The sequence below is a fragment of the Mus caroli genome, unplaced genomic scaffold, assembly GCF_978045245.1.
Source record: "Mus caroli unplaced genomic scaffold, Mus_caroli_1 scaffold_13, whole genome shotgun sequence".
Lineage (NCBI taxonomy): Eukaryota > Metazoa > Chordata > Mammalia > Rodentia > Muridae > Mus > Mus caroli.
The window spans coordinates 61644352-61666526 of record NW_028227268.1 but is presented as its reverse complement, the minus strand read 5'-3'; the positions used below and the strand labels follow the sequence as shown (position 1 = coordinate 61666526).

The window sequence follows — 22175 nt, the reverse complement described above, 5'->3', positions numbered from 1 at the left end:
ATGAACTCTCAACATCCACCAATGTGTGGCACAGATCACAAAATACTAAATAAAGATAAAACAAAAAAAAATCTTAAACGGAAAAATACAAGGTGGAAAACACCCAAGGAATAACTCCCGAAGGTGACCTCTGACCTATTCAAGTGCGCTTGCAGATAGAGAGAGAGACAGAGACAGAGACAGAGACAGACAGAGACAGACAGAGATAGACAGAGAGAGAGACAGAGAGAAAGAGAGAGACAGAGAGAGACAGAGACAGAGAGAGACAGAGAGAAAGAGAGACAGAGAGAGACAGAGAAAGAGAGACAGAGAGAGACAGAGAAAGAGAGAGAAAGAGAGAGAGAGACAGAGAGAAAGAGACACACAGTGACACAGAGACTGTTAGTCATCCTTACCTGCCTCCAATCAGTCAATCATTAATAGGCAGGACAGACTCCTCCCTAGTCACCCTGACTTCTTCCCATCCATGTACACTTCCAGGTGATGTCGTGAAACCAGAAGTGCATCACCAGAGAAGACGTCAGGCTGCTGCTAGGATTTTCCCTCTCTGTGAATCCAGAGCTAACTTTCTGGGCCAATGCTACCTGATATGGCCAGTGAGAGATGAAAACCAAGCTCATTCTGGAGGGGTCTCAGCCGGACTGAGGCTGTGACAAGCTTATCGCAAGCAATCTGACTTTGTATGCCGTTAACAGAAACTATAATGGTGATTGCCAGGATCAACACAGCTGTTGCTAGGATACAGTGATATTTGCTAACTATACAAGGTACACAAGATTAATTTCTAAGACCAATTGTCTTGGCAAACTTCTATATGCTTCAATGGGAATTCTGAGGAACACAGAGAAGCACAAAGAAGCCTGAACGCTTCGCTGCCTGAGAGAGTGCCTAGGTTTCTCAGGAAATGAAGGGCACACAGTGCCCCAGGAGCCATGAACTCAAACCTGAAAAACCTATGACACATGCCTCTCAAGGCAGCTAGACCATGGATTCCACAACATCCCAAACTATGAACTAAGTAAATCTCTTCACAAGATGAGCCCTCAGCCTCCCCGTATATTTTCTTTTAGTGATAGAAAATGGACTCATGCAGAAGTCCAAGAGTTTGAGTTTATATTTGACCTGTAAAGTAATATTGAGATGAATTTAAAAAAAAAAAGAGGCTGAGGTATTTTTGTTGTTGCTGTTGTTAATTCTGTTTATAAGAGGCTAATTTTTGTAGGTTTTTACATTTGTTTGAGGGGTTTTGTTTTTGTTGTTGGATGGTAGAGTTTATTTGTTTGTTTTGTACATGGTCTCATTATGCAGCCTTGGCTGGCCTAGACTGATGTAGTCCAGGCCAGGTAAAATTCAGAGATCTGTTTGCCTCTGTCTCTGGGTGCTGGGATTTAAGGAGTGCCCTGCCAGGCTGAAACCTCATAGTCTTCCAAATTAGCTTAGCTTTCTAAATTTGGTCAGAGACAATAGCCTGAATGACACAAATGCTTTGATTTGTTGAGACTTACTTTGAATCCACTGTGTGACCAACCTTTTGTGAAACATCCCATGTGAGGTCAAGAACATTGCTGTAACTGTTGACTGTCAAGTTCTAGATAGGTCCATTTGGTCGTCTCTATTAATTTGATCAAATCTTGAGTCTGGGGGCTGAACCTTTCTCATCCTGAGCACATGGCCTGCGACTATGCAGCACCCCCAGTCCTAGGCCCACAACTTCAGAATTTAACTATTGTTTTGCCAGCCAATCACTAGTCAGTTATAGATGCTGTCTCTAGTCTTTGTGTGTGTGTGTGCTGGGGATAGACCCGAGGCTTGTCTCCTCCATTTGCCCTCTGCCCTACTTAGCTTATCCTGACCCCTTACACTCTTCCTGGCTACTGACCCCCTTTTCCTGCTTGGGTTCATGGTTCCAGCTCCCAAGTCTGGCCATGTCCCTAATCAATTAGCTTTAGACATCCAGGAAAGAGAAACTGTTCCTGTTTGACATGTACTGCACGTTCCTCATCATTTGTGCTACCCAAGACCCACAGTGCCAGCTGTGTGAACACTACCACCTGAGCTACATTCCAGCTCTACCATGTGGATTTCCTATCTTTTGACACACTTGATGTGATCTAAGAGTCTATCTTACTTCTGAGAAAGATACTGTACTGCATGTCTCAATATTTCAACTGTTTGTCTGCATTTTCTCTGCCCACCAGTTCTTTGGCAACCCAACTTTCTGTCTGACATCATCTTCCTTTTTCCTGAGTCCCATCCATTGGACAGTCCGTCCTGGAGAGATGTAGTAGTTGTTTTTGTTTCCAAATGTCCCTATTCTTGAGGTCCTAGGTTGGTAATTTTTTTCTTTGAGCACTTAGGAATTGTAAGAACAGATTTCCTGGTTTCCAGTGCTGCTGCTGCTGCTGCGGCTGCGGCTGCAAATTCTGTTTCAGTCAAATTATTATGTGTTTTTTTTGTAGATAATCTGAAATATTTTTTAAAACATTTCTTTATTTTACCATGCCATTATATGGTATCTCAGTTATGTTTCTGTTACTGTGATAAAATGCCAAGCAATAGCCTTAGAGGAAAGGGGTTATAGCTTACAGGTCCAGGGGGAACACAGTCCATCATGGCAGGGGAGACATAGATCTATGAAGAGAGAGAGAGAGAGAGAGAGAGAACAGGAAATGGGGCCAGAGTATAAAACCTCAAAGCCAAACCAAATGACATACTTTCTCCAGTGAGGAACCACCTCCTAAAGGCTCTATATCCTCCCCAAACAGGGCCACCAACGGGAGACCAAATGTTCAAGTACATGAGCCTGTGGGAGACATGTCTCATTCAGGATGGGAATCTTATATCATGCTTAGGGATATTGACTTCATCGGAGTGGGACTCGCATGCTGTCAGGACTAGCATGAGAAATCGCCCTGTCTTTCAGTACCTCCCCTTCCCCACTCTCTCTATTATCTTCCTCAGAGAAGATATTTAGGATTAGATTTCTTCCTTCTGTCTTCATTATCGTAACACTTCCTCAGACTTTCTATCTCCTCGTGTCTTGGTAAGTTTTCAGTTCACTCTTTGTGTTAGTGATCTCTCACACTTAAGACTAAGTGTGAGAGATCTATTCATGTCCGGGGAATGAACCCAGGGTCTTGTGCATGCGATGCGAGCACTCTACCAACTGAGCTCCCTCCTCAGTCCCCTTAATAACTTTTCCTTGTTATTGTAACTTTTGTCTAAGACCTTCTATATACTGACATCTCCCTCAGAGGGAATTTACCTCCATCAGATGGATACTGGACAGGTGGAGTGACCCAGACCCCAAAGTCATATTTTATGACCCCGTGGAGATTACATTCTTTAGGTGAGAAAGAGCAGTTGAACAGACCAGTCTCCTCTTCTTATTCTCTAGATACGATACACTGTCCTAAAATCGGGGTGTAGAATCATTTTTACAGTAAACTTTATTATTTTGAAAAAATTACATATACCAAAATTAACCAGAAACCACATCTACAGAACTCTGAATAGTTGGTATTGGCATTCAAAATGGAAGCTGGGAAAGCTCACATTAACCTTTATACTTTCAGTATCGAATAGCTTTTATGCACTTATCCACCCACCACTGTTTCTGAGACAGGGTCTTGATCTGTAGCCCAGGCTAGCCTTAAGCTTTCAGTTCTCTGCCTCAGCCTTCCAAGATCTAGGATTACAGTCCTATGCCATCACAACAGAGTTGCCACTCACATTTCTAAATACAGATACATATCTCAGTACCATATGTATTTACAGGTTGACTCTTTCTAATCTGAACATTCAACATGCTTCAGAGCCCAAAGCATTTTGAGCAGTGACATGCCACCTGGGTCAGTTGGAAAATTCTGCACCTTGATTTCACAAGTCAGGTGAACATCAGATGCAGGGTCACCAGGACTACCATAGCGACTATCTTCACACTGGGCACAAGATATGTGTGAAACATAAGTGGACTCTGTTTGAATTTGAGTCCCATTTCAAAGATACACAATTACACTAGCTAGTTGTATGTCAACTTGACACAAGCTAGAGTCATCAGAGAGGAGGGGCCCCAACTGAGAAAATGCCTCCATAAAATCTGGCTGTAGGCAAGCCTGTGGGGCATTTTCTTGATTAGTAATTGATGAAGACAGCCTGGCTTATTGTGGGTGGGACACTATGGGCAGGAGGTCCAGGGCTCTACAAGGAAGCAGACTGAGCAAGCCATGGAGAGCAAGCCAGTAAGCAGTTCCCCTCCATGGTCTCTGATCAGCTCCCTCCAGGTCCCTGCCTTGCGTGGGTTCCTGCCCCAACTTCTTGTAATGATGAACTGTTACTATGGAACTGTGAGTGAAATAAACCCTTTTTTCACCAAGTAGCTTTGGGTCATGGTATTTCTTCCCAGCAATAGTAATCCTAATTAAGATAGCCTGCATTTCAAAAGTTTTAAAAATTCTTAAGCAGTTCTAGTCCCTGTTGCTGGTCCAAGCATTTTAAATTAAAAACAAAACAAACAAACAAACAAACAAAACCAACTCAACTTGAGTTTCCTGTTCATAATTTTGGTGCAACCTACTTTAATTTTCTACATCAGGCTACCCTGGGGGGGCGGGGGGGGGGGTAGAAGATTTAAAACAAAGCTATTAACAAAACTGGATCAAACATCCAAACGTGAGAATGGGCTACAGATGTTGAAGATAACGACCACCAGAGAGACAGTCATCTCCAGTCCACGAGCCGTTTAGAGGAGGGAGCTGAGAAAATTAAGTTCAAGGCAAACAGGGAGAGATCTATTTATTAAAGCACAAGGCTCTGTGTTGATTGCTCACACAAGCCCGGGTAACTGGAGGGAACATGGTCGGAATCCGAGGGTCGAACCAGGGCGTTAGAGGTTGAGTCAGCGCACCTTCCCCTTGATTCTGCTAGCACCTCCTGTCGGTAATCACAAGTCATCGCTTTCTCGAGCATTCGGGTGTTCGTAGTCTCAAGAAAGGGAAAAAAAAGAGCTGTCTTATATGGCGTGAGAAAGGCGATTTGATCCGATACTGATCTCATTTCTTCTTTATGACTTGGTACTTAACTCTATTCTGTCGTGGTTGACGGTGAAAAAAAACCTAGCTTGACCCCGACGTGACTTGAACACGCAACCTTCTGATCTGGAGTCAGACGCGCTACCATTGCGCCACGAGGTCACAGCGAGTTTGCGACTCTGTGTCGCTAAAGGCCTCGCTTCACCGGCTCGCTCCTGGGCTCTGAGGTTCGGAACAGAGCGCAGTCGCTCGTCTGAGCAGAAGAGGAGTTCGGAATGCCGCAGCTCAGACCGGAACGGCGGCGTCCGGGAGGATGCCAAGCTGACATTCGGCGACAGACATTTGGCTCTTCCTCCTCCGTCTCTCGCGGTGACCCTCGGAGCACACAGTGCTGGGGGAACACTCACGGGAGAGGGGACGCCGGAGGGGAACTGAGGGATGCTTGTGAACCGGGAGCTTCCCGGGGACCGTGGGACCCGGGACCCGATTGACAGCCGCTGCACGGCCGCGGGCCCCGCCCTGTAAGATGGCGGCCGCCTCCACGGAGGGCCAGGGGCGGCCAGGAGGGGGTGAGGGGAATCAGGCAGGACGGTTAGCGAGGACGGGGACAGACCGGGCGGGCACCGGGACCAGGGCGGCGGGTCCAGGATGACGGAGACCGACCGGGCGGGGGAGCACCGGGACCAGGGCGGCGGGTCCGGGATGATGGGGACCGACCGGGCGGGGGAGCACCGGGACCAGGGCGGCGGGTCCGGGATGACGGGGACAGACCGGGCGGGCACCGGGACCAGGGCGGCGGGTCCGGGATGATGGGGACAGACCGGGCGGGGGAGCACCGGGACCAGGGCGGCGGGTCCCGGATGACGGAGACCGACCGGGCGGGGGATCACCGGGACCAGGGTGGCGGGTTCGGGATGACGGAGACCCGGCAGGCACTCAGGTGCCAGCTCTGGTTCCTACTCCGCTGTCCCGTCCCTTCCACCCACTAGGAAGAAATGCCGGGACTCGAGAGAGCGACGCCCAAGCGAAAGGCTAGATAAACAAGTAAAAGCGCGGCAGCTTTACTAACTATATAAGTAAACATTTCTTAGAGGAAAGAACAATATGTGGGATAGTAGTAAAACGGAAGTATTGCTATTATCTCCCGGCGCTGTTCCTTCGTCCGGATTGTGGCCCGAACGTATACCAGTGCACAGATCACACACAGAAAGTATCCTAAATGAAGGGCAAATGCCTAAACAGCATTAACAATTGTACTTTTAAAATGCGCATGTGCATATGTGCTAACGCACATGGTTTTGGATGTTTTGAAAGTCCTGATAAATGCATACTCATAAACTGAGATGCTCTTACCATCTTAAAATCTACTAAAATGATATCTTTGGATCTGTTAAATGTTTCATAAAACCTTAAAATGTTGTTTACACAAAACATTCTCTGGGAGCATATGATTTTAAAACGTCATCAAACTACGAAATTTAACATTAGATACCGATACATAGATTTTTTAGTAATGATTTCCTTCCTAAGCAAATTGTTAATGTTCTGGACAATACTAACAATGATTTTGGGTGGCTCACAGTCATCTGTAACTCCAGTTCTAGGAAATCTGATGCCCTCTTCTGGCCTCTGTGGGTTGCTATGGGATTCCTTTTTCAGGACTTAATAAATAAATAATAATAAATTATTATTATTATTATCATCATTAGATACATTAGGCCTTTTACACCATCTTTCCTGACTTTTACAAACCAGATACAGCTGCATGATGGTATTAGCACCTGAGCTTCCTTCCTTTGGCCACGCCTCCCTATTACTAAATTTAAATTTATAAATTTATATTAAAGTCAAAAGTAGTGTCACTTCTTTTTTTTTTAGGATTTATTGGATTCTCAGAATCAAACTTTTTTCTTTTCTTTCTCTCTTTCTCCCTTCCTCTTTCTTTCTTTCTTTCTTTCTTTCTTTCTTTCTTTCTTTCTTTCTTTCTTTTGGCAGGTTCTACATAGCCTTGGCTATCCTGGAACTCACTATACAGACCAGGCTGGCTTCAAACTCATAGCAATCCACCTGCCTCTGCCTCCTGAGTGCAGAGATTAAAGATGTGAGCCACCATGTCTGGCTAACTTTAATTTTAGAAGCTGTACCATAGCATGTAGTCCCTTTCATCCACTCTGTCAGTCTTCAAAGAGACCAGTCGGGTTAGACTGTCTGTCCTTCCTGTCTCTCAAACCCTCACATCCTCAGGCAGGCCTCAGTGTAGACACAGAGATCACACGCAGACACTGGCTTTAGTCCCCAGCTCCTCTGCCCTCACGCCTTCACTGGCTGGAGCTTAAAACAATTGCCAACCTTGTCTCTCTCCTAGCAACAGCCCGACCATGAGCATCTCTGAAGTTATTTCTTTTACTTTAGTGAAAAGGGGGTTTCTTGCCTAAGACACTTGAAAAAAATTCATAATAAACAACCAAGAAAACCTGGGGCTAGTGCTAAGAGCAGGTGCTGCTCTTCCAGAGAACCTGGGTTCAGTTCCCAACACCTGCCTTAAAGTGGCCAGCATGGTCCTGAAATTCCAGTTCCAGAGGATCTGTCGCCCTCTTCTGGTGTACATTGGTACTGCATGCACCTGGTCTACATACAAAGACTCGGGATGTGTCCCTGTCCCCCTGCACTCCTCTCTCTCCCTCCATCTCTCTCTCTCTCTCTCTCTCTCTCATAAGTAAATATATTCTTACAACACCTCAAAAATTCATGTACTAGATTCAGAAAAGAGGCTCACTTATATGAATGAATGGCTTTTTTGTTATGTTTTCACTTTTGTTTTTTGTTTTAAATTTCCATTCAGGTTAAAATTGCAGTGAGAAAGGCTGCTTTCTTTGTTTCTAATGCTCGAGGCAATGTGATTTTTCTCCCCCTGGGAAACTATTGCCATACACTTGGAATAGGATTGTCTACACTAAATGAATCAGGAGAAACGGAGAGCGGCTAGGGAGGGTACAATGCGCCAGAAGTAAACATATATGTTGGCAGAAAAGTGGGGATCAAGATTAATGAGACGGGAGGGAGCACTGTGAGCCTGCAGATGACAGCACTCACAGAGATGGTGAGCTAGGAGCTGCACCTGAGTTCTTGTCATCCTCTTGTGTGCATGGGAAGGGTTAAAGATGGGAGCAAGCCATGAATGCGGATGGATGGCGTGGGGAAATCTGTGGGAGTGGTACTCTGGGGACCCAGCAGCCCTGGGTCCTCAAGGAACCCAAATGAAGTAGAATCCAATGGGGAGAGGCAGATGAACAGCCCGGATCAGGCTGACAGATGTTTTAAATGTTTCTGTCCCAGTTTTTATTTTTCCCTCTAGAGAATGTGTACTAATGAAGCAGTAAGAGGGCTGAAGATCTCTGGCTCTGTGAGTTAGGACCAGGGTTCAATTCCCCACACCCCACATGGCAGCTCACAACTGGCTGTAACTCCAGGTCTGAGGCATTGAATTTCCTCCTCTTGCCTCTGCAAGCACCAGGCACACAAACCCTGACCCACAAAGCAACACCCGGTCTCACCGCTAACTGCACCCTGGACTTTTCCAGCAGCAGCTCCTGGGCTTTTGAGTGTTTCGGAGGACCGATGTGTGTGGAGCCACACGGATGGAGAAGCAGACAGCTGTGAGGCACACCTGGCCAGGTGTGCGCCAGCTGGCTTAGCTGCTCCTCCATGAGATGACTGCTTGGATGTTGAGGTAGTAGATTGACAGCTGGAGCCCGGGCACTGACTGTCCTTGTACCCACAGCAAGCTCTCCCCTGGAGGAAGATCTGAGGAGCACATTTAGGACAGCCTCAGCATCTACTGTGTTGTCCATTTTCAGGGTTTTCCCTCTGTGTTTTTTTTTTTGTTTGTTTTGTTTTGTTTTGTTTGTTTGCTTGTTTGCCCATCCCACTGGTCCTTGGGAAGTTGCAACCTCAACCGTGAGTTAATGCCAGGGTTTACACATGCTAGGCAAGCTCTCTCCCAACTGAGCCTTATCTGCCACCCATAACAAGGGGGAAATCAAACAGCACAAACTAATTGTTCTGTCTTTCCTCTCAGTCCTCCCTGCTTTGCAAGATCCTGTGGTCTGGGCTTCTGCTTTTCTGATGATGTTGGTCCATGTAGCCCCGTGTAGATCTAAGTCAGTGGTTTTGGGAGGTTCATATATCTCTTTTAGGACCATGTGTTGCAATCCCTCATCTGTGGCACTACTGAGAAATGATGAAATCTTTAGGCCATGGGACCTAGCAGAAGGAAGTTAGGTCATTGGCACCTGCCTATGAAAGGTGTGCCCTTCCCCCAGCCTTGAGTTGGCCTAACAAGTCTCCAAGGCTGGAGCCTTTCCGTCTTCCCGCCTGAGCCTTGAGGAGCTGGCCGCCCACTGAGGTTACTTTGCAGCTCAGTCCGGCTGAAGCAAGCAACAGAACCCAGCCAAAACAAGGGGATGGGTCCTTGGGTTTTCCTATATATATTCAGAGCTGAATATTAAAATTTGAACCTTGATCAGAGAACTATGCCTCGGCTGTTATTTCCCTCGTCCGCACATCCTAATTCCATCCTCAGCTCTTATTCCAGGTATACCCAGTTCTCCGTAGTCGCCAGACAAATACAGAAAAAGACATTAAAGCCCTGGCCACTTTCTGTCCTTTTGTTTCCTTGTCACCAGGAGGTGAACAGGTGGAACATCATGTCCCCACCGTGATGTGCCTAGAGCAACAGGGCCAATTGATGACAACCGAAACCATGAGCCCAAAGAAACCTCCCCTCCCTTTAGCTTATGTAAGTATTTTGTTACAGTAACATAAAGGTGGCTAGCAGAATGTGTCCTGCTAGAATATTGTCATGTGTGTTCCCTAAGGGACTGGAGCATCACAGGGGACATGGGTTGCCTGGAGGGAAGGGTCTTTTTTTTTTTTTTTTTTTTTTTTCAGGAACAGCCAGAGGCACAGCTAGCAGGGTCTAGTTGTCACCAGGTAACATATGACTTTCCCAACTTATCTTTACCATGTGTAATATTTTTGGCAAAACCTGTTTTGGGAGATGTTTTAGAGTGGCAGTCTGAGCCCTGCATTTTTGAAGCCTATGGGCCATACCTCCATAAAATGCAGCTGGTGGTGAGTGTGGGCTACACAGGAGGCCTTCATCAGAGCTAGAACTCTGGAATTCCATCAACAGACAAAATATGATGCTGTCTCTTTCAGCCCCTAACAGCTGTCTTCCAGCCTGAGAAAGGAGAGCCTTGTTCCTATGATCCTAACTTTTTTTTTCTTTCTTTGAGACATAGTTTCACTGTGTAGCCCTGGCTGACCTGGAACTCACTCTGTAGACCAGACTGGCCTCAAACTCAGAAATTCGCCTGCCTCTGCCCCCAAGTGCTGGGATTAAAGGCGTGCACCACCATGCCCTGCTCCTATGATCCTAACTTAACTGTGGGCCTCCAGTGTCTTCAGCCGTAGAAGGCAGATCTACTGTGAGAAGAACCACTTTGCCGAGAGAACAGGAGCTGGAGAGTCTGTGTCAGAGCAGGCTGCTAGCCTACTCCTATGTGACCCTGGATAGCTCACCAAAATTTCCTTGGCCAATGTTTTAACTTGTATTATTTACCAAGGATACTTAAACAAAAGTCTGATTCTCTCCCCCCCCCCAAAAAAAAACAGGGCCCAACAATAGATCAAAGTATTAGATCCATTGGGAGCATGGGGGAAGGGTTAGCAGCAGAAACATGTACAGTTTATGTTCTGGTATACCACCACAATCTCCCTTCCCGGCCACAGTCACCCATTTGTATATCACAGGGGTGGGGATGTAGGGGTGGAGATGTGTTGTGTTAGCCTCCTCCCTCCTTTTGCTCAGGAAGTTGATAGTCCCATGGGTGTGGTCTCAACTGAGAATGGTCACTTCTAACCCACAGGAAACAGTCCAAACACAACTCTGAAATGTTTGTAAAATTAAGAGATGCTGTATTGTGTATGGAAATGTGTGGATGGGTCCCAGGGAAAACAGTTTTTGGCTTTCGAATATTTAGGAGGTCAAAGGTCCAAAGCCACCTGGGGCTAGAGGAGGAAGGTATGACATTTCCCTAATCTCTAAATGACTTAGCTCACGGTGACTCCCTACAGCAAAGCCACACAGACTTCTGCCTTGGCTTCCATTCAGTTCGACAACACTTCAGTACTCTTGACTCTTTTTAATCTCCCTGCCCCCCATTTGGGGAAGCAGCAGGCTAGCCTAACTCAGCATGTAGCTGAGGTTAACCTTGAACTCCATATCCTCCTCCTCCAACTTTCCTAATGCTGGAAATCCAGACTCGCACCATTGTGGAGCAGGCTCGATCTTTATGCAGCGTTGGGAATGGCACTCAGAGGTGCTGGCATGCCAGGCCCGACTCATGAATTTTTATGGAGTTTCTTGGTTTGATTTGGTTTGGTTTAGTTTGTTTTTGTTTTGTTGTTTTTTTTTTTTGTTGTTTTTGTTTTTGTTTTTTTTTTTGAGACAGGGTTTCTCTGTGTAGCCCTGGTTGTCCTGGTTGTTCTACAGACCAGACTGGCCTTGAACTCTGAAATCCATAGTGCTGAACCCACTATGATCTTGCTAAATGGACATAGTATCCAACTTCCCTCTAAATTCACATCTCTGTACCCACAGGGCAGCTCTCAGACCTCATCAGAGAAACTCTTGTAGTGGGTGGCAGTTAACGCAAAAAACTTGCAGAGGATAAGAGTCTGAGGAGTGCTCAGCCACAAATGGTTCATCTGAATCACACTCCTTCTGTGACTCAGGGACCACCATGGGAGAGGAGGCATATACACTGTAAGAGCCAGAGCGTGGGGAGGACCGGAAGGAAACGGTGTCTTCTGGGCATGACAGAACCACAGCACCCATGAGCGTAGCAGCTGTGGTTGCACAAGATCAAGCCAAGCTGTATCCTAGCATGGAGAGAGATGTCTCATGAGCCCCACCTTTAGCTCAGGTGCTGTTGGCAACTGATGGTTTCTGGGGAAATGAAAGTCAGTTTCTTTAAGGATGCAGTTCCTGGTCAGCCATTGGATGGTGCCACACAAAAGCATAAGGGGTAGCACAAATGGGACTCTATGAATTATTTTTTTAAAAAAACAAGAGACAGTAGAAAGTTGAGATGGGTGGGTTTGTTGTAAAAGGAGTTAGGAGGAGTGGGGTGGTAAATACGAACCAAATTCACTGATTCAAGAGCCCAGGTATACTGGGCACTGAGACATCAGTGACTGAGGGACAGAAAGGATAGACACTCCCTTGCCACTGTCACTAACTGGGCAGAGACGGTGACTTTCAGGTTGACAATCCCCAGAACTCCAGAGACTGTTAGCCCCTTTGGGTGCATACATATGGGAGCTTAAAACTTGGGGAGGGGTGTGAAGTGGAAACTTCTGGTTTCTTTGGAAAGTCGGGTATGTCAAATGATGTTTTGCTGGGACAAACACAGGTGAAGGGATGTTTTCCTAAAGCAGACATATAAAAGAATATTTCGCTGAAGCAGACACAGGTAAAAGGATTTTGCTTCCCAAACATGGGAAGGACCCATGTTGTTCAGAAAGAATATAAATATGACCCACAGACAATGAAAGCTTGAGCATTCGGTTTGCTTTGTTCTGTCTCGCAAGATCTCGCTGACAACACGTATGTGTTGGTTCACCTTACATTGCATTGCTGAGCTTTGCTTGTGGTGACTTCATAGAGAGAAACTGGTCAAAGAACTTCTTGTGAGCTTCCTGCGGCTTCCTGCCGCTTCAGTGGAGTCAGTCAGTTGGACAGCCTTGCAGTTTCTTCTGGATTGAGCTGCCCAGTAGACTGAACTGCAGCTGTTGGTTCCTGTGTGGTGTCTGCCCAGTAGACTGAACTGCAGCTGCTGGCTTATATTTGGTGTTTACTAGTAGACTGCACTGAGAACAACTAAGATTGGAATCGCCTCAAAGAACAATTTCTAAACAGGTCCACTTCCCCCATATCCTAATAACCTTTCTTTTCCGCTACCTCTGGTGGGTGGTGGGCCAGAGGGGAGGTTTAACCGTTATTAAAGTAGGTTAAGAAAAACATATGCCTACAGGGGTGTGTTGCTTGCACAGTCTGAAATTTGAGCTTGTTGCCTCTCCCTTCTGCTCATAGACTGAGCTGGTCTGAAGGTTAAGGCTGAAGTGTAGCAATGTCAGGTTCAAAGAATATTCCAGTTCCCCTAATTCCAAAAGGCAGTCTAAATATCCACAATGAGCTCAACCTGGGCTATAGGAGGATATCTAGAGGCTAAATAAAAGCCAGCACTCCTCAGGAACTTGGGAAACACCTTCCCTCCACCAAAAGGAATCAGTTCCCTTTGCTCTGGTAGAAGGGACATCAATGGCACCTATCAGCACATCGAAGCCCATGCTGGCCTCCAGACTCCCTCGGTATCACAAGTACCCGGGACACATTTCAGAGTCCATGCTAGCATCCTAGCCCTTCTCATTTCTTAGGCTATATAAGCAACCTCATCCAGTGAGTTGCTGGGAGACACCCAGCTTCCCTAAAGAGCCAGTAAAGGCTCTCCAGTGGTCTTCATTTGTCTTCTGTTGTGAAAGTTGAGATTGTAACACAAAGAGGCAAAAATGACAGCAGAGAGCCATGGAAACAGTCGAGGTGGGTGGCGGCAACTGAGCGGTCATCAAGCCATGCTGGAAGAGGAGTTTCGGAACCAGGAAGAAGCCAGGGCAAGAGAAAGGAGAGGCTAGAGAGGGTGGATCCAGATAGAGGCGGATAAAGGAGCTAAGTGTGGTAGCTAAGTCTGTAATCCTGGAACTTGGGAGGTGGCGATAGAAAGCTCAGAGTTCCAGGTCAACCTCAGCTACATAGCAAGTTCAAGGCCAACCTGGGTTATGTAAGTCCCAACCACACAGATAAAATAAAATAAAATAAAATGAAAACAATAAACGGGTCTAAAGACCCAGAAAACAGAAACTGCAGGCCCTACTTAGCAGAAGTGTTCCAAAGAACAAAGGAGCAAGGGTCTCAGACCTCAGGATGAGACCTGTTAATTCTGGCTACTGTCAAGGGCGATCTTTTCAGGTACCTGAGGCCCTAACCAGACTGTAACACTAGAGGGCGCCATGCTCTTCTGCTTCGCATGCACACTGCCAGCTGCTTGGACATCCTGAGAATAGACTGGTTAGCACTTGAGGACTTTGTCCTCACTGCCTGTGCTTTCTATGGTGGGTTGAGCAAAAGAGCCCTCAGCCAGCTGAGTGAGGACAGCAGAAGCAACAGACGTCTTTCCTAACTGCCTCCCCTAGTCATGTGACCCTGCACAGGCTCTGCTTCTGGCCTTCGAGAACTAGAGGGGCAATGGAAAGTTCTGGGTCTCCACACGCTGTGCTGCTGTTTTACCTCCATTAATGACATATACAAAGGTGTTCACAGCCACTTTCTGGTGAGCACCCAGAAGGGAACTGCCTCTTGTGCTGGTTAGGGTCCTACTGTTTGCTTGTTTTTGTCTATTTGTTGGTTTGCTTGTTGTGTGTTCAACTTGACACAAACCTAGTTGTATCTGGGAAGAGAGAATCTCAACTAAGGAACTGCCTCCATCAGACTGGCTTCTAGACAAGTCTGTAGGACATTTTCTTTTTTGTTGTTGTTGTTTTTTTTGTTTTGTTTTTTCGAGACAGGGTTTCTCTGTATAGCCCTGGCTGTCCTGGAACTCACTTTGTAGACCAGGCTGGCCTCGAACTCAGAAATCCGCCTGTCTCTGCCTCCCGAGTGCTGGGATTAAAGGCGTGCGCCACCACGCCCGGCCCCTGTAGGACATTTTCTTAATTGATGATTGATGTGAGAGCATCCAGCCCACTGTGGCAGGCGCCATGCCTGGGCAGTTGGACCCGGTCTGTATTAAGTCAGCTGATCGTGAGCCTGAAAACAAGCCAGTGAGCATGGTCCCTCCATGGTCTCTGCTTTGGTTCCAACCTCCAGGTTGCTGCCCTGCTTGAGTTCCTGCCCTGGCTTCCCTCAGTGATCTGGATGAGTGAGCCAAATATAAATGCTTTTCCCCACTCTGTTGCTTTTGGTCGTGGTCTTTATCACAGCAAGAGAAAGCACACTAGGACACCCCAGGCTTGTCACAACGGGAGCAGGGACTGCATATGATCTGTCTGTTCTAAATGATAGAAGACAGCTGGGCAAGGGAACGTGCAGTGACCTTGCACTCGAGAGGGAAGCTCTCCCTCACACAGAATATGGCGTATCGTTTTCCAAACATTCCAAATTGAAGAGGCCAAACCTCCTCAGAGTGTGAGAAAGAACAGGTCACTGTGGGGACATGAGCCTTACCCCTGCATGACAGAGATGTGGGAGAAACCAGGCAGAGGAAGATACACTTACAGGACTTGCTAGGCAAGGTCGCTGTCTGTACTGCAGAGGCACAGCTGTGCTGACTGCCCCCTAAAGACAAACCATTTCAGGGACTCAGAGTCTTGCACTTGCACAAGTGGAGGAGAAAGTGCACAAGAGTGTATGCATCCCGTGCCCTCGAAGAGACAACCCTCCAGTCTCTGTCCAGTGGGGCTCTGCCTTCTCCCAGCACGATAGCTTTTACAGGTTCCCTGGCTGGCCCAGTGGGTAGTGACACAGGTCATGAAGCTTCCTCCAGTGTCCATCTGCTGAGCCTTCTGTTCTCTCGTGGACTGGAAGGCAAGCAGATCTTTGTCTGAGCTGGCCCCAGCAGTGCCTGGCGTCTCCCCCTCCTGACGCTTCTCTTGGAGCTCAGGATAGAGTTAGGACCATGTGGTTCTATGACTGTACTGTCCTTTCTAGTCCTCTGTGGCCAATGTGGCTGGACTCTGGGGACTTCTGATGTTGAGCAGGTATGCTGTACAGATGATACCCATCTGCTGAGGGACTTCCCAGTGAGCCTGAGTTTTGGTATTTTGCTCCCAAGTCAAACAGGGCTCAGCTTGGAGTATTTCCTAACTCCTTTGGATTGCCTCGAAAATACTGAATAGGTGAAGGCCAAAGGCCCCTGGGCAAGGCATCAGAATCACTATGTACTCCACATTTTCTAGCACATTGCAATGACAGCCTGCCTCTGATTACTTCCCACAGCCTGAACATGTTCCAGCAGGCATGTATGATATTGGGCTGGACCACAGCCCAGCTGACATAGTCTAGAAATGTCCTGAAAGCTGAACAGACACCTCCCTCCTCTACCCCACCGACTTTCCATCCCCTCTTCTCGGGAGGTGCCACAAGTTTCTTAGTGAATTTGGAGGGCTCAGACAGGGTGTCCCATCAAGGCTTCTGTCTGTACAGATATGAAACAGAAGGAGTCCTATGGTGGTTTGAGTGAGAATGGCCCCCACAGGCTCAAATGTTTGTTTGATCCTTAGTGGGACTGCTTGAAAAGGATTAGAAGGATTAGGAGGTGTGGCTTTGTTGAAGTGGGTGTGTCCTTGCTGGGAGACATTTGTCTCTGGGTGTGGGTTTCAAAAGCCCACACTAGGCTCAGTGCCCCACCCCCATACCTGCTGCTACAGAATAGAGTTTAAAGGTCTCAACTCCCCACTATGATGCTCATGGACTAGTCCTCTGAGACTGTAAGCAAGATCCCAATTAAGTGCTGTCTTTTATAAGAATTGCCTTGGTCATGGTGTCTTTTCACAGCAAAAGTAACTAAGAAAGGTCCCTAAGCCCAGTGTATTCTTCCCCAGAGAGCAGCAAAGGCATAGACCCCCTCGGAAGCCCGATCCTTTATACACCAAGCATGGTTCCCATGGTGACATGTGTATTAGTCAGGGTTTGCTAGAGAAGCACAACTTATAGAATGAATCTATACATAGGGAAAGAAAAGGGATTACACAGAATGGCTTACAGACTGTGGTCCCACTAGTCCGACAATGGCTGTCTGCGATCTAGTAGCCCATGAGGATCCAGATGTCTCTGCTGATCTTCAGCATTCCTTGGAATCACGTAGAAGTGAGTTCTAACGCCAGTGAAGAAATGAGCGTGCTAGTGAGAGCAGGCAGAGGGAGCAAACTTCCTTCTGTGTATATAGCCTGCCAGAAGGTGTGGCCCAGATTAAAGGTGGATCTTCCCATCTCAAAGGATCTGGGTTAAAGATACATCTTCCTATCTCAAAGATCCAGATTAAAAGTGGGTCTTCCCACTTCAAATTATTATATATGTATATATCACAGGTGTGCCCAGCCATTTTGGGTTTTATTTAATTCCAGATGTAGTCAAGTTGACAACCAAGAATAGCCATCACAACAGGGAACAAGCTGAGATTTTTCTATTAAGTTTTTTTTTCATTTCTAAAAACTGTGTGTGTGTGTGTGTGTGTGTGTGTGTGTGTGTGTGTGTGTGTATTTTGCCTACATATATGTCTGTTCTATGCACCATATGTGGTCAGTGCCCCCCAAGAAATTAGAAGAGGATACCAGATCCCCTGGGACTGGATTTACTGACAATTGTGAGCTGCCATGTGGCTGCTGGGAATTGAACCGAAGGTCTCTGTCAAGAGCAGCCAGTGCTATTAAAGGATGAGCCACCTGCCCCCATCTTTCTTTTCTTCTTCATGCTGGAGGTGGGAGGTTCCCCCCACACACAATCTCCAACCACCGAAGAGCATGTTCCCTCTCTAAACTACACCCAGCCTCTTTCCTAGTTCCTTCACATATTTCCAGTTGCAGGGTAGGGGGACTCTTGCCTCCCTGGAAGCCCCAATCTGCTCATGTCCATCTTATAAATCCCTGTTATAAAAACACAGAATATGCCATCTCTGAATTTGCTCATTATTGGCAAATTGTCCAGAACAGAGTTGTACAAAATCTAATTTTTTAAAAAATGAAGCTGGAACGGTGAATTTGTCCTTGTCACTGTGACTGTCCTTTTATCAGGGCTGAGCCTTCACTTCAGTGTCACACTTCCCTGAGTTTAAGTGACTGCCCACTCTGAGCCAGCACAGCCTGGGGCAGAGCACTGTGAGCAGATGTCCCTTTAAACTGCAACTTCCCTGGTGATGCTGGGACTCTGAGAAGCTGTGCTGTCTTCTGCTAAGGTAGAGCCTTGTTGTGGGAACAAGAGATGGAGAGAACCTCAGGGGCTGATCAGTAGTTTGCTACCCACAAAACTCTCAGCCTTTTGTGGTGATGATGTGAATGTATCTGCCCCTTAGATACTTTCTTCCACTCTCACCACAAGGATGAAAAACAGCCAAAGAGGAGGGTGGTGTCATGAGCTCCCCCGAGACAAACTGGCCTCAAACCTGTATCTTACATAGGAAAAATGTTTCTTCAAATATAAAAAGGAGACTTCTTTTTAAACACCATCCCCAAGGCTGGGCATTGAGCTTAGACAAAGAACTTGCAGGCAAGCATGTGGATCTGAGTTCAAATTCCCAGAACTACAAGAGATTGGACCCTGTAGTCCCAGCATTCTACAGGAGGTTGGAGGTAGAGACCAGAGAATCCCCAGGAGCTTGTGAGTCATCAGAAAGCCAAGGCCCTGTCTCCAAACCATGAAAACAAAACAAAACAAAACAAAACAACCAGAGCTGGAGAGATGGCTCACAGTTAAAAGCACTGGCTACTCTTCCAGAGGACCAGGGTTTGATTCCTAGCACCTACATGGTGGCTCAGAACTGTCTGAAACGCTAGTTCCGTGGGATCTGACACCTTCAAACAGACACATGCAGGCAAAAATGCCAGTCCTCAAGTGCCATCCTCCAACCTACACTTCTGTGTCATGGCACACTCATGCCCTTATTCACACTTATACAGACACATGTACACATGTGTGTGAGACACACACACACACACACACACACCATCTTTTTAATTAGCAGAAAATCACCAGACCTCACACCTTTCCAGCAACAGAAGAAAGATCCTATTCCATCCCCTGATTTGGGACAGCCTGGATCTCTCTTGACAGCACTGTCCCTTTGTACCCTCATTTGCTTCTCTTCTTAACTGAAAGGCTCACTCTGTCTGCCCCAGTTTTACTTCATTGTCACTGAGACAAAAGTGTCCACACGTCTGCATCACTGTAGACAGACGCCTATTGCAGCAGGAGTGGGCTCCAAAGCCACATACATTGAGATTCCCTGTGAACTCTTTGTCCTTTTAAGACATAGATAGTAAATCAGGATGAAACTGAGCGTGAAGTACAAGTAGGAAAACCAGAGGAAGCTGGAGAAGGCTGGGGATGCTAGGGAATCCATGTACAAAAGTGAAGGAAGCGCCTGTGGGCTCAGGAGCCAGGCTCTGCTGACTGCAGGAGACTAGAACACGCTGCTGCAGTCTTTTCTGCCAATGCTGAAAGGGTTATTTTGAGAGCAGCTATTTAAAAAAAAAATCCTTTGAGAAAGTAATTTACATCTGTAAAGGAATTACTGGGTACAAGCATCCTCAGGAAGAGCAAGAGATGGTACATCACACACAGCATCTTGATGTGTGGACTCCTTAACACCAGACATGTGGGAACACCAGGCATGCGAGGCTTTCTCTAAGCAATCTCTACCTGCCTGAACCCACCTAAAGGAACTCTCTGTCCTGAACCACCTTCTCAGGGACATTATCAGCCAGGGAAGACTAACACAGACCACAGGAGAGATTGGTCTTCTAGTTACCAGATACAGTGTGGGTAACTCTGGGAATCGCCTAGACAGAAAAGCCTTAACCTACCTCCAGAGGTCAGAGAGGAGAAAGAAGGCTCATTTCAAGGGGACCCCCTTCCCAAAGCACCCAGAGGGTGAGTTCACTGAAAGCAGGTTTCTGTTCTCAGAAGGCTCCAAACTGGCCATGGTTGGTCACACTTGGCTTTCACAGTCTACAGAACAGGGTGGCACAGAGTGCCATTTGCTATTTGGGGAAGCTTCCCAAAGGAGAGTCACAAGCCTTTCTTTTATGGTGATTTATTTCCTGTAGCATAATGTCCCTAAGTATCGCCCACTCGGCATGTGACAGAGCCCCCCTTTCTGAAGGCTGAGTGGTATTCTACTGCACGTTGGTTTACTGCCCTTGCTGTTAGTGGACATCAGGGCTGCCTCCCCTTTGGTGACAGCACTTAGCACGGCTGTGCATAGACTCTCAGAGGGTCTGACTCCAAAGCTTTTAGGTACATGACCAGATGGATAATACGTGGCTCTATTTTTGGTTTTGAGGTGCCTCCTACTGCTTTCTACACTGCTGCCCAATTTTACATTCGTGCTAACAGCCAAGTCTTCTGGAAAACTTTTATCTCAGATCCGTTACCCACAGAGTGAAGGTAGAATGGAATGGTTAGGTTGTACTTTATCTTTTATCTCACTGATAAATAATTTAGATATTTCTTACATCGGATCACTAATGTTGCTTCTTTAGCTACTAAGAATATCAGCCCAGGGGCTGGAGCAATATCAGTGATTAAGAGCACCGGTTGTAGCCGGGCGTGGTGGCGCACGCCTTTAATCCCAGCACTTGGGAGGCAGAGGCAGGCGGATTTCTGAGTTCGAGGCCAGCCTGGGCTACAGAGTGAGTTCCAGGACAGCCAGGACTACACAGAGAAACCCTGTCTCGAAAAAACAAAACAAAACAAAACAAAAAAAAAAAAAAAAGAGCACCGGTTGTGCTTACAGAGGGCCCAGGTTCAATTCCCAGCACCTTCATGGCAGCTCACAACCATTTGTAATTCTAGTTGCAGGGGATCTGTTGCCCTCTTCAGACCTGTAACAAGGCACCTGTAGTGGAATTATAGTAGAATCATTGTATGTAGTGTAGACATCAGAGCAAGTAGTTGTTTCTCTGAAGGAGCTTGACAAGCCTGTGGGGGGTGGTTCTGATGCTAAGGTCCTGTTCCCCAATTGGTCCCCAATTTGTCAGTAAAAGAAGCCAGGGGCCAACTGCTGAGCGGAAGGTACAGGTGGGACGTCTGGGTCCCAAGAGGAAGAGGAGACACAAGGAAGGAGTGGTGTGTTTTCTGCCATACTTTGGAAGAAGAATGCAGCAACCATGTGAGGTCTCGGGGGCAGCTGGGGCCTGTGGCCACCACTATAGGCAGGTGGTCATGGATGTTTGTCAGGGACTAAGTGGGACCAGCCACTGAAGTTTAGGGCAGATGAAGAGACAGAGATAATAAATCGGTAAGGGCACACTTTTCCAGGCGAGAGCTATCAATGCTGAGCAATTTTGCCAAGAAAGCAAGTTACAAAAGAACATAGTGTGTGTGTGTTGCTGTCTGTCTGTCTGTCTGTCTGTCTGTGTCTTTTATCCCAGGATTCAAGGGAAGCTGGGAAGGGGCTGGTAGTGAAGCCCACTTCCTGGAGCAAGGTGGGTGGGGGCTCCAGAGCACAATCACCCCCCAGAGCTTAAGGTAGTAGCATAAAAACTGCACACAACACAAGCCTTGCATGACTTTGGTCACAGGATGGTCCTGGAACACCTGACATGTCTTGCATTATTGGGTACTGCAAACAGTGCACAGTAAGGACACACATGGCAAAGGTTGATGTTTTCCTTCAGGAAACATAGAGGTTAGATGAGGGGCTTTGGTATGAGGAACTCAGTTTATCCAAAAACAACTTTTGTGTAACAATCAATAAATATGTTTCAGCCGGGCGGTGGTGGCGCACGCCTTTAATCCCAGCACTTGGGAGGCAGAGGCAGGCGGATTTCTGAGTTCCAGGCCAGCCTGGTCTACAAAGTGAGTTCCAGGACAACCAGGGATATACAGAGAAACCCTGTCTCAAAAAACCTAAATAAACAAACAAACAACTATGTTTCAGTGTGGCTGCTCCAGCTTCAGTTCATGGGGACTATTCCTTCCTGCTGCCTCAGAACCTGGTTTCATTCTGAAGTGACATTCTTTCTTCCATCAACCCACACAATTCAGAACACCGGCAGGTATCAGACATGCACGTAGTACACAGACATGCAGGCAAGTAAAACACTCATAGCACATAAGTTAAATCTTAAAAGATAGCACAAGTTCCTAACTCACCTGTCAATCTAACAACAGAGACATCAGTCCTCAGGAAATACGTTTTAGAGATATACTCTGTTCTACAGACACACACGTACATGAACACTCATACAAATGCATATATACACAACATGCATATACAAAATATAGGTAACATTAAACTGTAAAGCTAT

General features: G+C 46.8%; 1 non-coding gene across 1 annotated transcript; it reads right to left on the bottom strand.

The window, feature by feature from the left end:
• Window positions 1–5120: 5120 nt before the first annotated feature.
• Window positions 5121–5192, bottom strand: Trnaw-cca (transfer RNA tryptophan (anticodon CCA)). The gene has a single exon. It is a non-coding gene; the product is annotated as a tRNA-Trp (tRNA).
• Window positions 5193–22175: the final 16983 nt, after the last annotated feature.